The following is an 18,652-nucleotide window of genomic DNA, read 5'->3' on the forward strand; positions in this document are numbered from 1 at the left end:
AACAGATCACAGTAAACTCTTTCACCTTTAATATTTTTGCCTTACAACTTGAACAGTTACACCCTTCTTGTATCAGCTTTTCTTTTTTATTTGCACTTCCCCCTAAATATGTTGAGGTTTGTTCCTCAATTTCAATGACACTTTTTTATTTCTTTTTCTTTTTCTTTTTTTTTTTTAATTCTCCTTTTTTGTCTTTCTTCAAATCTAAAAAACATAACTTATGATAACCTACATAGCTGCTAAGTGTGACAGGGACTTAAATGAGAAATGCGTTAATAAAGGAAGCTTAACAACCTTTGTGGGATGCAAACTGTCATAGCAAAGAGGGAACCATATGTGATCTGTCTCATATCAGCCTCTGCTCTGCCCACGTACATCATTTAGGGAGCCACTCCAATATTGGAAGTTCTATTTAATGTGATATTTTTTGTCTCTTTCAACCAAAAGGGCTTCAGGGAGCAAAATGTAAGAGAGAAAGAAGTAGGAGAAAAAGGATTTCATTGCAGACATCCTCACATGTAACATTTCCATTCCACATTCTAAAGAATATATAAATAGCAATATCTGCAAGGTTTCTTTATGAAAAATTATCCTAAACTTAAAGTAGCAACACTGTGAGCTGTGATCAGCTCTTGAATTTACTCCACAGCAGATATTTGTTACCCACATGTTAGTAACATGCTAGTATATAACTGTCCCCCAGGCTGCCTCTCCCTGCACAACCTTTGTAATTGAATTTGACCCAGAAAGCCAGCATTGTCCTGTTACCAAGTTCTCCAAAATGTAAAACAAACAGAGAACTCTCGAATGATTATAACTGAAATATTTTATGCTAAATGTCAGCACGGTCTCACATGGTGTGGTTTTCCATACTTGCAGGCCTTGGCCATTTGGTGTAGTAATAAACATCCCCAAGTCTTGTGTCTTTGATTGGCTTCAGTCATGATGAAACATGGAAAACAAAATAAAGGAACATAAACCTTGTCTGAAATTAGTTTGGAGTCCATGTGTGAAGCATACCTGGCTTTTCATACTTATCACAGCACCTGACAGAAGTGACACATTCCACCTTAGCCATGTCTAGTTTATCTTGTCAGTGTCTGGAAAAGACAGGGGAAGCCTTTCAATATGTACTTCATAAAATTGCAATCAGACTGATAAATCTGTTTATTTTTCCTTTAAAGGTGCCCTGGTTTTCATAACAGAGACAGCTTGCATGGATGCTGATGAATGGTTAGTTTCCCATCACAGACCTTTATGGACACTCTGCCAAGAAACTTCTTCTATGAATTCCTCGGCTTCTTCTTTTCTTTTTTTCCCAACACCTGAAAACTTGCAACTGGCTCGGCTTGAAAGCTGTCTTGGAAATTTTACAAAGGCTCTTATTTTGGTAGCTAAAAATGACCTTGAAGGAAGATTAATATTGTGTAGGGGTTGATGACATAAATCTGTTAAAATGTGCCTGATGTACAGTTCCACATGCAAGAATGTTATAGCCATATTCCTGTACTAACACAGTGACATTGAACAGAGCATAGCAGATATTAAATTAAAAAAAAAAAAAAAAAAAAAAAAAGAACCTTCAAAAGGATTTGAATTATTTTTTACCAAGAAAATGCTTCTGGCAAGAGAATACAAATTCAATGAAAAATAAAAACAATGGTCTTAAGGTATATTGGCAGATATTTTCTAATTCACATAATTCTAGTGGTTGTTACTGGGAATGTAGGTACTTGCCCCAGGACTGTTTGTAATGAAAAACAATGACAAGCTACAGTTAAAATGAATAAAAGCTCAGCTGAAGAAATAGGTCCATCCTTTGTCTTAAACACATCTGTGGAAATCCATCCATTGCTAGACATTTTGGATGTAGATATTCAGAGCACATGGATTAATGCCTTCCTAACCTAGGGAAGGAAAAATAAATCACGAGGAGATAGGTGAAGTAAAGGTTTATATTCTTCACTGAACTGGTAAGAAATGAACAAAAGTTGCTGTTGGGGAGGAAGAAGCCAAAAAACCCTATAAATATGATTGCCTCTATTCTGAGAATGAGAAACCTGTAAGTGAGATAGAATTGAAAGTAAGTTTTGATGTTTGAGATGTATTAGATACTGGATCTCTGGGAAAACAGTTATGTGACCATCTGAAAGTTACCTGCAGCCGGACCCAGAGGTCAAATGGAATGTCCTGTCTCACCCCTCAATGTATGGTTCATCCCACACCTGTACCCCTCCCCTGAAGTATCAGGTATCTGTAACCCCATTGGCCCAAGGCTTGTTCCAGCCCACCTTGAAGACCCCTGATAAGGGGTCCCAGGGGGGCTGGACGGTCTCTTTGCTCTTTGCTCTCTTTTTGCTTGCACCCTTCCCTGAGGACTTTCCTCTCTTGGAATTTCCTCTCCCTACTTCTCCCTTCCCCCACCTTCCTAGGCCTTGCCACGAGCTGCAGCCTGGCGGCTCAGAGCAAGGCCTCCACATCCCTTACAATAAACCTCATCTTCTAAAACCCAACTTCAGAGATCTCTCGTCTACATTTATCTACACCGTCCTGGAGTCCTCAGCAGCAAGAGGAAGAGGCATATTTCTACAAGTTGCTATCCTTACCCAGAGAAAATACATATCCTACTAATTTGCCTTTGTGAAAATAACTGAATAATTAGATTTGCAGAGAAGCAACTGGGGACAGTTTAATCACGGGGAATTAAGTTGAACTTTTCGCTGTATACTGGCAATGAGTCTCTATCAAACATTCTTTTACCCCAGTATGTTTTCCTTTGCTTTTAGAAAAATTCTGGATAGTCTGATGAGAGGTAGTATCCTGGATGTACTTAAAATACAGGGTTGTGTGCCAGGTCATCTTTTATGCTGCACGGATGAGCCAGTATGTTTCTATTTCTAGCTTCATCCCCTGTCACCAGCTCCCACATCTGCCAAAGTTACAGGCCTTTGTGGTATGTATGCTCCAACTGCAATTTTAACAATACAATACGATACAATAAAATACAATACAATACAAAATAAAATAAAATAAAATAAAATAAAATAAAATAAAATAAAATAAAATAAAATAAAATAAAAATAAAAATAAAAATGTTCTCAGCACAAACACAAAATTTTAGTTTCTATGTCTGACAGTTTGGCACTTTTCACACCACTAAATCAGTTTAAATCATTCATCATTGCACATCCTCTGAGAGAAACAAAGCAAGTTCTAGGTAGCATTTGTGACTGTAAACTTTCTATTTAAGGTGAAATTATTAAGAAAATACTGGGGAAACAACTCAGAAAAATAACTTATTTCTGTTTAAGTCTTGGCAAATATTAAGAGAACAAGAAATGGTACTATAATGGGTGTTGTGCTTCTCTGTAAAAATAATTTAAAAATGACAAGACTGATTTATGTGAAACTTATGCATCCCACCCTTTCCCCAATTAGAACTTTGTGTGCCAAGTTTCAGCTTGAACCATTTTAAAGGAAATCGTTCCTTAAAGTATGAGGATTGTATGATGAAGTGCACATATCTTATTTAGGATAAGTACAGTTTCATATGTGTCATTTTTTAATACAACAAAGTATAATACAAAAAAACATTTGGGTGCAGAAAGAATGTATACAGTCTATTAAAACTGCAGTGTGTGCAGAAACTTATGGCAAAACTTTAAATCATGCTACTGTATCTATATCCCAGGAGATAGACTCCTACAACACAAAACTAACATTAACATTTTTGCTAATGGTTACTAGCCTGGCAAAAAGCTTTGTATGGTTTTATGGGAGAAGAAAGTAAAAAGCCATTTGTCGTATGGTTTTGTGAGAAGTAATAGTTCATAAATTAGAAGGAAACTTTGCAATAGCTCTTAAAAGATGTATTTGCATTGCTCATGACAATTCACACACATTTTGGCCCTTTTTAAGACTTTCCAAGTGATTCAGGCTAGGTGGAGATGCTCCAATAATTTTGGGTTTAATTCATTTTTTTCAGACCTTGTTGGCTTTCCAACATCTGAACATCTCCTCTCAGTTACATCTTGCTGAAATCTCATGTTTTTCCTCGGCAGGACAGATAAATAACATGACTTGTGTGACTATAAAGAAAAAAAAAAAAATTAAAAAGAAAATAAATCCCCCCAAACAAAACCACTATCTATTTGGATTCTAACACAGCAGTTCCAGTTTTCAAAACTCTTAATGAGCCCATGTATTTATCATAGAAGTTACTGTTACTGAAAAGTGAAAACAATTTGTCATATTCATATTAACACAGAAGTTTGTTCCTAGTATTTTTTACTTTTTACTATCGATTTGATCTCTATGCTTATATCAGAGGATAACATGAGTATGATTAGCAATAATTTTATTTAGCTTAGAATTCTTAAGGGGTTTGTTAGAAGGAGCAGTGTATTGCGATCTTTTTCTAAACTCTGGAACATTGCAAACACATTTGGAGCAAAGGGCTAAAAGTCTGCTGTAAAAATGTCTGGTTTGATTTTCAAAGTCCAAATATGAAAAAAGCAGGCAAACAGGATGAACAGTGAAAAATGTAGCTAACTAAATTGTTTCTTTGGTATTACTCTTTAAGAGTTATGAATGGTTCAGACAAACTAATCTTTTCTTCAACTATGTCAGTGTCTTTTATACTGTCAGTTGCACAGTATGTGGAATAGCCCTGGGTTTTTTGACATGACCTCTGCTTTTGACATCTCTGAATCCTTGCTTGCCTTTCTGGTTTCTCATGTTTTAACCAAAATAAAATAGGCAATTATGTGATGATATAGTTCATTCATTCCAGAATTCAAACACCAGATAGAAAACTCTCCATTTTTTCCTGAAGTGTGTCTAAAGACAGTGCACTGCTCTGATATCTTCACTCATTTAAAACACCAGATTACATAGTAGCTTTAATTCCACCTTGAAGTAATGCTGAATAGAGGATTTAAGTGGGGTTATAGTCAGTTTTATCTGATGCTTCTGTCTAACCTTGGTATAATCCCCTTCTTCCCTAAAAAATGCAGAAAGAGATAATTTATTGTAATCATAGGGAGGAGGAGAGAGAAATAAAAATAAACAGCAACATCTGTTCCTAACTTCATAGTCTCAAAATTTCTTTATTACTCCACTTCACTATGTGTTTCTCTTTCATCCCAAAGGAAATACGAGACCTCTATTCACATCTTTCTATATAATCTTATATTTTTGCAACCAAGAAAGAGAAATATATGTTGGCACAGTTTTCTCAAGGGAAAAACAAACAAACAAAACAAACAAACAAACAAACCAAAACAAAAAACACACACCAAAAAAAAAAAATTAAAAAACCAACCAACCAAACAGAAAAACCAAAAACCAAGGCGGTGGAGTGCTATGTCAGATAGACTGAAATACCACCTGTAATTTTTTGACTGCATCACTGCAACCATCCCAAGGGTAATACTGTTACTTCTCTTGTTTATCGAACATTTACATAGAACACTGTAAAATCTCAATTTTGTGTCACTTCTTTCAATATCATGTCTCTGTAAGCTTTCTAAGAAATAAGTACTCAACTTATCTTGACAAATTCTGTGCTCTCAGATACTTTGAGAGGTCATTAGGGTTATTCAGATGCAAATAGAGTACTTGAGTCAAAAAGTAATATAGTATACCTTTAAAACAACAGTTGTTTCAAGTCTGGGTTTGTTTTGAGCGTCTCAGGTTTTTTTGTGTATCCCAACAGGACCACATTTAGTTATGCAGTCTACAAACTGAATATCCTCTGCCTCCATGTTCAAAAGCATTAGCTTTTGGGACAACACCTTTGTATGAAAACCTGTACTCTGTAGACATATTGGGTCTCCCACCTGTCAGTACACTGTGTTATACTCTTGATCTAAACTGTGACCCCATCAAAAAATGTCTTTTTGTCCACTATAGATCAGTAAGGGAAAATAATAGTGGTGGGATTCAGACAAACCCCATCCTTTAGCTGGGTGGTCTCTGCCCTTAGAGGACAACGCCCATACCAGTATGGTAGAGGTTAACCATAAAGGAGCTCTCTATAGGGCTGCCCAATGTGCTAACCTGCCCTTGAGAAATCAGATACAATGCCCAGCCCTGCCTAGATAAGGACTTCTGAATGCATTCACAGAGGGTACATCATATGGCAGTGATAGAATAAGAGCACAAGCTCCACATGAGAGCTACTTTTAAGTTCTGGGCTTGTAGGCACGCAGGGTGATGGAGTTAGTAAAACAGGGTAGCAAGTTTTTAAAATGATATTTATGTTAAAAAATGTCCTAGTCAAGGTGCTTGTAGTGCTGTGGTTGAACAATACTGCACAATGTCCAGTCAGAATTATCACACTGGGACAATAATTCCTACCAACACTCTCAGGAGCATCAGGAGTCTTTCAACCTTCTGATGGCTTTACATTGGTAAATTTCTTGTCAAAGTTTGGTTTGCCTCAGAGCTTCTGTCTTTTTTTTTTTTTTTTTTTAACTGATTAAACTTCACTGCAACCCCATATGTTTCAACACCACAGCTGTGAAATTAGAGGATTTCCAGATGCAGGTTTAAATGGCTAGGAAACAAAAATGGACTAAGTTAATTATACTTTCCCATCAGGGCATCTTGGAGGCCTGCTACCGTTATCCACACCAGTAACATTCAGCAAACTACCTGCTTAAGTGGCTATAATTTTAAAATCTCCTTCCCTGAGAGACTAGCTGTAAAGTCAACATGTGCCAAGGCACCAGGATTGAGTTCCAAAAGTAAAAGAGAACTTCAGTGGAAATACTGCCTCTATTGATTTTGAATATGAAGATATCTCTGCTTCATCGTTATCACGATGCCTTGGTGACAACTGATTTTGCAGCACGTGCACAGCCTGGAAGCACAGCCTATCTGGATGCACCACAGCCAGCAACTGGAGACCAGGACTCCACAGCTTGTACCTGGTGGCTCTGGGCATCCCTCCATGCCAGGCACTTGTAGCTACGGGAAACAGTCTTCTCATTGCTCTCCTTTTCGTCTTCATATATTTTAAAGAACAAATGCTGCTTTAAGAAAGCAAAGCTGCCATTTTTCTGGACAATACTGGGTTCCTAATTGTTTAAACACACGCAGTCCTGCAGGTCCATGATCAATATAACTGACAGGCAAACTTACACATATATATAACAAACTCACCAGGTTTTAGGTTAAAGTAAAGTGAGAAAAACTAATTGGCTGAAGGGTAAGTATAATAAATTCTGAGGAAAAAGTGTAGCTGATCCCATCATAAACCAACCAGAATGAGACTGTACTACATAATAAACTAAGTGTTACTGTTTTCTACAATCACTCAGGCCCTGCATTTTGATTGATTGCAGATTCTGAATTATTGAGAAAATGGCAGTTAATTACCCCTAACACCTTTGCAGGAACAGCTTGGAGGGGGCTATGAAATTAGCACTCTGAAGTCTGAGCTAAATATATCATTTTAGCTTAATGGAATTTAATAATATTGTAATTCAAATGTATGTTGCACAAAATTAATGGCTTTTAATACTGAAATACCTTTATTTGATCTGTCCCATATTTTATGCACACTGACATTTACCAATTTCTTCTGAAATAACCATCACTTCCAGAAACTGGAGGAGAAACTTGTGAGTATGTATTTCAGGTGAGGTATTATTCCAGAACCAGTAGTCAGGACGGAGGTTTGATGTGTTTATCCTGATGGTTAGGCTGCTTTTTTCCATCCTGTCTTTAACCCTCTCGAGTGGGTTGTATCTAGTTACGAGCCCAAAGGACTGAGCTGTGGTTTTCCATCAGAGCCCCTGCAGGAGGGCACGTGGTGGGAATCCAACAGGAACCTGAAGCCTGCAGGTCACTCTGCCAGAGCTCTGCCACAGCCCCTCCAGCTCCCAGAGGCTTTAGTGGAAGAGCAGCCAGTGCAACCCTCTCTTCTCACAGTTCTACCAGTAATTGAGAGTTGCTTCGTAATGAATCAGGGTGCGGTAGTTAGACTGTGAACAGAAATCCCCTGAAGATTAAGAGAAGGTGGCAGTAGTAAATCTCATTCAGTCCACAGCTGTATCTATGGTAGGCTTGCAGCTGGACATGGAAAGTTTTGTGGAGATTTTTGGAAATGGATTTTTGGAAATGCTGAAATGTCATCTTTTTGACAGTCCCTCTGGGTGGCACAGGACCATGCACACAGCAGCTGTAACATCCCATTCTTAGTTCTTCTTAGTCCAATTAAAACCCGCATGTTATGCATTAAATTATAATTTGTTTGGACATAGAGGACTTAAAAAAATTACATCTAATGTCTATTTACAATCTGATAGACTCTATGAAAATTATAAATTAATAACTAGACATATAGAACACATATTCCCAAAAATTATAAAATATATATGTTTAAATAACAAAAAATCTCAAGGCAGTCAAGCTGAACTTGACTAGTTCAATCATTGAACTAGATTTTACACTTAGGAAAATCCATTTACATACCTAAGACAAAAATAAAAGTGTGTTACAGTACATCATCCAATCCAAATCACAACACATGGTGCTAGGTGCTTTTAAAATTCAGAACATAATGCTTGGATTCAACAATCTTTCAGGCTTTTTCAGCCTACATGATTCTATGATTCTATGACTCCTGCTTACATTATAGCAGCAGAAGCTTCTCAGAGTCATCTCAAACCCAGATCCACATTATTTTTTTTGAGTCCTATGCTATCCTTACACTTTGTAGTGGTTTCACGTTTACTAAATTTTGGTCTTGGTACTTACTCTTTTTGTGAGAGAGAGACTAGGAGAAAAACAAAGCAGGCTCAACCTTAAAATTAACAAATAGTTTATTAACATACACTAAAAGAATAGAAAAAAAAGTTAGAAAAAAACCTAAAATGGAATGAAACTTCAAAAACACTCTTCCCTCCCCTTACAAACTGTTCACTTTCTTACAAAACAACATAGAGAGACAAAACTTGTAATTTTCAGTCAGTTTCACTATTTGACAATAGTCTTTCATCAATTCATTAGGGGAGGAGTATCCTCTCGTGTCATGGATCCCACTGACAACTTAGAACAGTTCCCTTGTGGGTTTTAAACTGTCACAAAAACAACCACCTGGAGAAACCTGCCTTTGTGACCCTCCCAGGAGCAGTTTCCCAAGCTGCTTATGGGTCATGGGTCTTAGACTTTTGCATACTGGGGTGTCACCTTTTAAAGATGAATAACTCCAAAGCAAAGGATTCTTCACTTCAAGGTACAGAGATATCTTCTCACTTCTTCACTGGTGCAGGGGGCTTCTCATCTTTATCTCTGTTCAAGCATCTTATAGGATATTACTTAGTTCATCACAAACACCTTTGCTTAAATCTACACACAAATTAAAACAATCATCTCCCCAAATGCATATCTTTCCCATGATTTAAAGGAATGACCTAAATATAGAGTTCATTTCTATGGCTCAAGTAAGAATAGAACAACCAACTCTACAACCCTCTGTCCTAATAGTCTTTTCACTCTTGCTTTACTGAGTTCATCCTGTTGTTCTTTATGTTCACTCTGTCCTTTCTTACTCTCTCAGAGAAGGGCTAAGCTCTGGAAGCTTCATGTTGCTAAGAAAGAGTTAAATCTGCTCGGAGTCTTTGTTTCTCTCTCTGTAGCTCGTGGTGTTAGATGTTCAAGGCTGAGCTGATGAGGGAGGAAAAACTCACAGAAACATCAGAGATTGGAGCACCTGGGCAGTCCGGAATCACAAAAACCAAGCAGGATCATAAATGCCTTCTCAGCCCACCCCTCGGTGTAAATCGGGGTGGCTTCAGCCCAAATGGTGCCCACAGCTCTTATCAGGGCCCAGCAGAGATTTCTCCTTGCTCTAGAGAAGTCTGAAGAAAGTAGCTGTTACAAAACAGCAACCTCTCCTTCCCCTCCTTCACCGGGAGTCGATGGAATCCGGCCAGGCCTCAGGCCAGCTCCCTGCACAAAAAGGGGGGGGCAGCAGGGCCAGCTTGATGTTACCTATCTCTCTGGGGCCAAAGGAAAGAAGGAAAAAGGACCCACCTACAGGAAATTCACGGGGTTTTATATGGTACTTCCCAAAGTAGCAGCTAACAATTTCAGTGGTCAGAATAGATGCCAATATTCCAACTAACTCTCTGATAGGTCTCTGTCTCTTCTAAAGCAATTCCCAGGTCCTGATCTGGAGAATTATTTTACATTTTTCTATAACTAAAAAACTAAGCTGTACTAACCCATGACACACTTCTAAATTCAAGAATGATTTGTGAATCTTTGAAGTAAAATCTATTTCATGTCTGCAATACCTGACCATAAAAAATATTGGCTGGAGCTTCAACTTAGGTCACAAATACTGTCTGCAGTATGCAATCCATTCAAGGAAAGTATTATTAATTAATAGAGAAATAAATAATGTGTTCACCCTGCAAAATCTGCCTACAACTCCCAGTAGGGACAATGGGACAGTATATGCAAGCATGCAAGCACAAATATAGGGGTTATTACCAGATACATACCCACAAAACCAGAAGTACTAAGCAAAATCACTGAGGTCTATAGGAGCATTTAGGGAAATTTTTTAAATGCAAACAAGCAGTTGGAAAAGTGGCAAAGTTTAAGATTACTTTCCTGAAGTGAAAATGTCTCAGAAAGGTATTTTAAGAGGATATCAGATACAGAGACTGTATTTTACAGGTGTTGACATTTGCAAAATTTTGTAAAAAAACCCATGGGGATGACCATATATTAAATATAAATATATTCAATTTTATTGCCAGACTTACTTCTTCTTATGCAGCGTTGTGTTAGTCGAAGTAAATTTAGCATCTGTGTGTCTAAACTCACAGGATCACATCAAATCCCTTGATTTCATAATCTCCTTTTTTTTTTTTTGAGTTTTGTCAGCTTTAACCATCTTGTCTATAAATAAGTGAAAACTATCCAAGAAAAAAACACTCCTTGAATAGAAGACTTTAATAGAAGCAAATCTTGCATTGATCTCTAATTATACTCTTCATATTTAACAGAATTGTAAACACAGTATTATATGAAAGGCAGAACAAATATAAGACAGCAAAAACTATTTAAATAATGGTATAAAATATTAAGGGTCTGCTAGCTGGGAAATTGAAATATCTACTGTGGATGACAATAGTTTTTCACTGGCATTTTTAATGCTGGTTTAGAAATTGCATTGTGACAAAATTTGCACAACTGGGCAAAATTTGTCTTATTCATCGCAGACACTTTCTCAGCCCAAGAAAAAGTATTGATTTGAACACAGTCTGCATCACGACCCAGACCAGCCTGAAACTCCGTGTTAGAGATCCACATACTGCTCTGTCTCTGATTCCCCAAGGGAACCACCCCAGCCCAGAGCAGAGGAACTGTCCCAGACAGGTCAGTGATGGACCTCTGATCCTGCCCTGGACCCGTCTGCTCTCTCTTCTCCTTTTCCATTACCATCTACGAGTACAAGCCAATAACATTTTGTTCCACTCTTTATCCATTGCTTTGTTTTGCTGGGCTGCTCTCTCCACGGAAACTGTTGTTGAAGATTTTGTCCAAGTTTTTACTTTCCTCTCAAACAATGTGTCTATATTGCTCCCTGTAAGAATGGGAATTGTGCCCAGATGGAATGGAAACGTTAAAAGAAAAACACCAAAGAAATACATGGTTTTCTACTGCTTATGTTAAGTCTTTGCTGTGCGCTTTGTTCTTTGCAAGTACTTTTCCTGAATTGTTTGTTGTTTTTTTAAATTTAAGCATATTATATTCAAGCTAAAGGCTACCTTGCATGTCAGGTGAGGATACAAATGAAAATCTTGGAACAAGAAATGAAGTATTCCTTAGCAAGCTATGAAAGTAACATGAATGAACATTTGGTAAAGCAATTAGAGTCCCCAAACTGAAACATAGAGCAAATGCAGCCACCTTAGACTTTCTCTTTTGATTTACACCAGCGTTGGAAAGTAGCTTAACTAGGTGCCATGGGGCTCCAAGAGCAGTTGAGTCAATGTATTGTTGTCATGGATGTTAATTAGATTAGCAAATTGATGTCGAGACCTGCACAGAGAAGTGGGTGTGCTCTTTGAAACTCATTCTTCTGGCCTTGAAATTCACTAGAGATGGAACCTACACTGGAGAAATTGGTGAGCAAAGGAGTTCTTATCTGGCTTTGTCAGTAACAGGCACCAGCATTCATGGACTGCTCAGACCATCAACAGGCACAACAAGCAGGGAATTAATGTCATTCATACCAGTATATTGCAATATCAAGTCTCTTATCAGGTGCTAATAATTTTTTAATTGATGGATTAGTGTCAAATCAGAAACGTTAATTAGAAAAATGGAGTTTCTATTACACTTTTAACCAACCTACTGCTCATTACCAAGTATTTGAGCATCTTTCATATGAATTATGATAATTAGTAACATCAGCAGACAAGGAGTCCTTGCCACTCTGCCATAGTCTAGGATGAAAAGCAAGAAAATAAGCACAAAAATTCCTGTAAGAAGTTGTGGGTTTGTAATCCTGTGGAACTACAGCCCTCTTGTACTTTTTCAAAATACTACAACTGTCTGCTTTAATGGCAAGGTATTAAGCTTTTTCCTCAAAATCACTTATAATTTTTTCTCAAATTCATAGCAATTATGCTCCTAAACTCACAAATATATCTATAATCTTTGTCATTCAGTATCCACAATTAGTTTGAAGTGCTCATATACACATTTATTTTGCAGAACTACGGCTACAGAAAAGACAGGGCTTTGCTGAATCTGCACTTCTTATTGCCACAGGGGTTTCTCTAGAGGTCTGGCAGGCCTGATCTTGTTAAATCTCTCACAGGCCAAAATAAGTCTCCTACATGTCATTACTGGAATTATAAAGTAGGCTGTCAAATAAAGTCAAATCTGTAAACCAATCCAGCAGCTGGAACTTCAAACTTGCTAATTTTTTGTGGATAAAAAGTAATTTGGATTCTAAATTATGAAGGACCTTACAGAACCTCCCAGCTAGTGGTGAGTTCACAGCAGACACAAGCAATGCAAACTCCTTGATGTCAGTGCATCCATGTGTTTTCACCGAGCACTGGCAGAAAATTTATTGATACTAAACCACCCAAAATTTGCTGAAAGGGAGATTGTATGATAAATTGCCTCAGGTCCTGGAGAGAGATTCTGGTTCCAGAAAATTTTCTATTGCTTGTCAAGGATGAGCCTTGATAATAGGCTATTCCAGCACTATCCCAGGTGAGTTCTCTGACTCATGGCTGTTTTGGAGGGAAAAGGTGTTTTGGGTTGTTTTTTTTCACATGGGGTGGGAACCAAAAAACCCCCACAACAGTTAAAAACTCCTGTTCTTCAATACAATAGGACAAGAAAGATTCTGGCTGCATTTTTTTGTGCTCCCAGGTGCTCACAATGCACTATGGAGCCCCTGTATTCTCATGGGCATTACAAAAGTTTGTAATTTTTTTCCAGTGACTTCCATCAAACAGATGAAAGTGATGCACTACATCTCATTCCCACTTCTCATCCACAGGCTCTTTCATGCTCATCTCTGACTCTCATTACTATTCTGAATGTCTTGAGACATCTACATCGTAGAAGGCTCCTTGATATTTTTTTTTAACTTGTGCCTGGTTTAGGAAACTGCTGAAAAAAAAAAAAAAATCAATATCCCTATGCTGTCTTCTGAGAAGATTATCAAGTACAAAATACTGAAATGAGAAACAATCACATCAATACCATCAGGATTAGTCCCAACAGCAAGAAAATATTGTTACTGCACCTGTGCCAAGTTTAATTGTTGTGAAAATTGGGGATGACTAAGCTTTCACATTTTCTCATCAAACCAGAATAAAGCAGGCTATATCCATGCTGTCTCAGTCTGTTTCTGTATCAGTGGAAAACTATCACTGCAATGAAAAATGCATTTCAGTGCACTGAAAACACAAAGGTCATTTACAGTTAGTGCCAAAAGGTGTGGTGACCTATTGAAATTAAACCACTATTTCTGCACAGACTTCAGTGCAGTGGACATTATACCAAATGTACGTACATAAGGAAAGGGCATTTTTCAATTCTGCTTTGATAAGTTCTGGGACAAATTCTGTACTTCCTGCACCAAAATCTTTTTGCAGTTCTTCCAGTTTTGGCCTATATCGGAGAAAAAAGATTTGTAGAGATAATTCACACAAAATTTAAAATTTAGAAGATGCTGCATTTAGAAATATAACCTAGAACATGAAGAATCAATAGGCAGCCAACTAGGAACTGAGGAACAGCAAATGCCACAGTGGCTTGTCCAGAGAAGGGCAACAAGGCTGGTGAAAGGTCTGGAGCACAAGTCCTCTGAGGAGCAGCTGAGTGAGCTGCAGGTGTTCTGCCTGGAGAAGAGGAGGCTCAGGGAAGACCTTAACATTCTGTACAAGTGCCGGAAAGGAGGTTGGAGCCAGGTGGGGATCGGCCTCTTCTCATCGGCAACCAGCAACAAGACTAGAGAACATGGTCTTAAGCTGCGCCAGAGGATGATTTGGTTGAACATTATGAACAATTTCTTCACAGAAAACGTAACAAAATATTGGAATGTACTGCCCAGGAAGATGGTGGAGTCACCATCCCTGGAGGTGTTTAAGGAAATGGAGGAACTTTTTAAGTTTAGGGATGTGCACTTGGTGCTGTAGTCTAGTTGACAAGGTGGTATTAGGTCATAGGATGGACTTGATGACCTCAGAGGTCTTTTCCAACCTAGTTGATTCTGTGACTTACATACAGTTTTAATATTATTTCCTTTGAAAAAATTGGTGGCTTCTTCCTCCCCCTTCCTAACAGGCTTCTAGCCAATGGTTACATGCCAAAATAACTGCCTCACACACATGCATATGTATAACTTCATCAATATCTCTAAGAGTTGCTACACCTGGTACAGTTAGGAATCACTATTTTTTTTTTTTTTTTTTTTTTTTTTTTTTTTTTTTTTTTTTACTCTTGTCATCTTTATCTTTAAGGTAATTTAAAATCTGTTCTATGCTTGAACTCTGAATAAAGTTTGAAAAAGCCTTATATCATATTGTACCATTACAGACATCAGAAGATGCATGCAGATGAAGCAGAAGTGGATTGGGAGTGCAGTGGGTGCTTCCTGCCCCAGGGCCTTGGCTAGGGGAGATTAGGTGAGTGCAGTGGCACCAGTCAGCTAAAAACTTTTCCTCTCATTTTCTTCGGTTCAGATTTTTAAATAACCCTTGGTTAGGATTTTCTCCTCACTTTCTGTGACTGCCCAGTGGAAGTAAAAGTGATTTAGTGAGAGGGGAAAAAGCACTCATTTCCTACCACAGGACTTAAACCTCCTGTACATTATGCTGTGCAGAAGACTGTAATCCTGAAAGAGTGCCAAGTGTTAGGCATGTGGAAGACTGCTTGCCACAAAGAAAGTTGAAGCCTTAGCCAAGTGGGTGAAGTAGGCAAGAACGGTGGGTAGGGAGTTAAACCTCCTTCGCAGAGTTGTTTAACGTTTCAGAATACGCTACTGGATTTGCAATCAGTTTGGCAGCGCAGTCTTATACCCAAACAGACATCTCTTTTAAGAAACTTTTTTATGTCTGAACAGAAAGTGGTTTGTCCTCAAGCAGGAAGCCTAAGTCAGAGCTTACACGGCAATATATTTTCAGTAATGTGACCAAGACAATAAACATGCATCGTTTGATCTGCGTGGCAACAGTGCATGAGTCGTAGCTTATGCTGGGATAGAATGAGATGCAAATCTGCCAGGAGTGAGTCAGTACTCTGGGATGTTTCTGCACATTCTAAATTTTACCAGGCTGAGACTTGGGGACCTGAAGTAGATGTCTCAGGAACCCATAAAACTATTCCAGCAAGCATGATGGCTTAAGCCCTTATGTCAAAGCACAGGAACAAGCAGTCTATTTTGTATAAAATATTTTTTGGTCATCTAACAATAAATTAAAATTCTTTAAAACATGTACTTCTGTAGGCATGCGTTTACCAGCAGCCTTTTCCTCTCTATATGATTCAAAGAGGGGCAGTAATACCTCTCCCGGGACTACAGAAAGCATGGGTAGAATTTTAAAATACCATTAAAAATTATCTCTTATTAATCGCTGTCACATTCAAATTTGAGCAATATCCTCTGGCCATTTAATACCAGTGCTGCCATTATACCTTGTTGTCTTACGACATTATCCAGCTAACCACACCGGTACGTTATTTCCGAGACCGCCTCTGTTTACAAATCAAAGTGCCTCGCTTAAGCGCAGCCTGCTGAAATGCTGTGCTGTTATTAGGAAATGTGAGTGGGCTGAAGTGGGGATCCCTGTAGAGTTAACTTGGCAGCCTTCAAGATCCTGGCTCAACCTGATATTAAAAGTGAGTCATCAGTTTACCCACACAGCAGGCCCTCACTTTGTACTTTTCACTGCGAGGAGCTCAGCAGAGGGCCAGGAGATTCAGCGTTTGCTTCTCTAATTAATATCCAGCTGAAAGGAGCTCCTTGTTCAGGAACACTTGGTGGGGTTCTTGTTGCTAGTTGGTTAGTTTAGGTTTTTGTTGGTTTTTTTCTTTTACTTTTGTTTTGGTTTTTTTGTTCTTCAGTTTTCAGTGCTGATAAAGAGCAGAGGCACAAGCCTGGCCTTACCACCTGGATTGGCAGTGTGCAGTGTATGATAGGTGCCCAGTACAGGCTGCTTCATTTCCATTTCAGTCTAGGGCTCTGCGACAGCCTCAGCTCCATCAATGTTGTTTTTGTATCTGCCAAGAGCTACTTGCAGCTCAAATCTTTAATTCACGTTAGTTTGAGGCTAGGCTTTTATCTCAAGAGGACCCATAAACAGCCTCTGAGGGCCTCTGGCAGAAGGTGTTGCCAGTGCTTGCATGTCTTTGAGGAGCTGAGGAACCGTAATACAATAGATGCTGCAGGGTAAACATGCTTTCCCGGTTAATCAAGGCCAAGTTTTCCTTCTGGCATACATATTCAATATCTAACTAATTAGTCTTTCACGGAGCATTTTCTTGTTCTAGAAGCTTTGCAGCAGCACCGGGATGACATGTAAACATAGCATCTGATGGAAAGACTGTTTCCTGTACTCTGAAGCTGTCCTTATTCTGCTTTTCTCTTGCTTTTATCCCAGCCCATCAATCACATTTATATGCCCCTCTGTAACTGAGATAACTTTTTTGTCCTTTTTATAGCCAAAAAAAAAAAAAAAAAAAAAAAAAAATAATAATAATAATAATAATAAAAAAAATTCTACGTGCCTACTTCCCTGCTTTAGAAGTACACTTTATTGAAAAGTGTCTCCTTCACATAGCATTTTTTGATCTTTTTGTCCCCAACATGAGGTAGCAGCTATGTGAGCTAAAGCATGTGGATTTCAGAGGAACTTGGGCATCTAAGAATAGTTGTTTTCCCGAAAGAGAGCCTGCTTTTTTGTCATTGTGTTCTGGATCTGAATAGAACTGAAGTCCGTACGATATTTCACTAGTGGTCCAAGTATAGCTGCATAGCCAGGTTGATAAAAAAGGATAAAAGGATTCTGTGAGTGTAAAAAAAAAAAGTCAATATCACACTTATTTTGACTGCAGAATTTGCATTTACAAAATTATATGTTCCCCAAATACACATTTTTTTCAAGTGCCTCTATTTTCTTCTGATTTGTTTCAAGATAGGTTAGTTTTATGTGCCTTTCTTAATATGCTCTCTTTCTATTTATGCCTGTAACAGGCAGGATCATTGCTATTCATTTCATTATATGAATTTCATGGCAATGCTGCAGTTTGTTTCATACAGCTGCAGAACCACTAAATGCAAAAGCATGCTTTAGTTTTGTTGCTATTCAGTTTTCCTGGAACTCAGATCACAAAAGTTTGGGGAGAATTTTTTGTTTGTTTCGATCCTCCCAAAGGCAAGGAACTGGAATAGGAGAAAAATAAAAATTATGTTACATATGAAATAAGTAGAAAAAGGGAGGGAAAGAGGCTGAAGAAAATATAAATCTTCTTAAACAACCAAATGATTTGAATTATAGAAACGAGAGTGTTTTATGTCAAGTGCCTCTTCACCCTCTAAGTGTGCTATGAAATATGATCACTTGTCTTGAATACAGTCCGTCCTAACAGCAACATTCTTGAACTTATAAACACTATTAATTGTGTCAAACTTGGAATCTGAATTCTGCAAGCCCTTCCTATGTTAAACTGAATGGGTCTCATTCATAGCTGGGCTAGGTTTGAATGAGCTCAGCATAGTTATGTTAGGCAGGACAAACTTTTCCTTAATACTGCATTCTTCTATCAACAAGTCCTTGAATAACTTATTTTGAAGTAGTCTGTGTGGCAACAGGACCACTTTTCTATATGCCACAGTTTGGCTGAGAAAGTCATGTATCACAGACCACTGATGAAACTGGATTTTACAAAAAGAAGAGCAACAGCCATGTGAAGTTAAAATGCTTTTCAGGCACCATTCTCCATATTCTGCAATAGGAAGAGCCTCTGTTGCTAGGTGGAATAGAGCCTTTATTCCTGCCAATGATATTGGTATCTCTTTTACCCCTTGACTTAAGTGTATTTAAACTATTGTTGTTTTACATGCAATTGTAATTGTAGGAACAGAGAGGAATAAAATGAG

The sequence above is a fragment of the Hirundo rustica genome, chromosome 1 (assembly GCF_015227805.2).
Source record: "Hirundo rustica isolate bHirRus1 chromosome 1, bHirRus1.pri.v3, whole genome shotgun sequence".
Taxonomy (NCBI): Eukaryota; Metazoa; Chordata; class Aves; order Passeriformes; family Hirundinidae; genus Hirundo; species Hirundo rustica.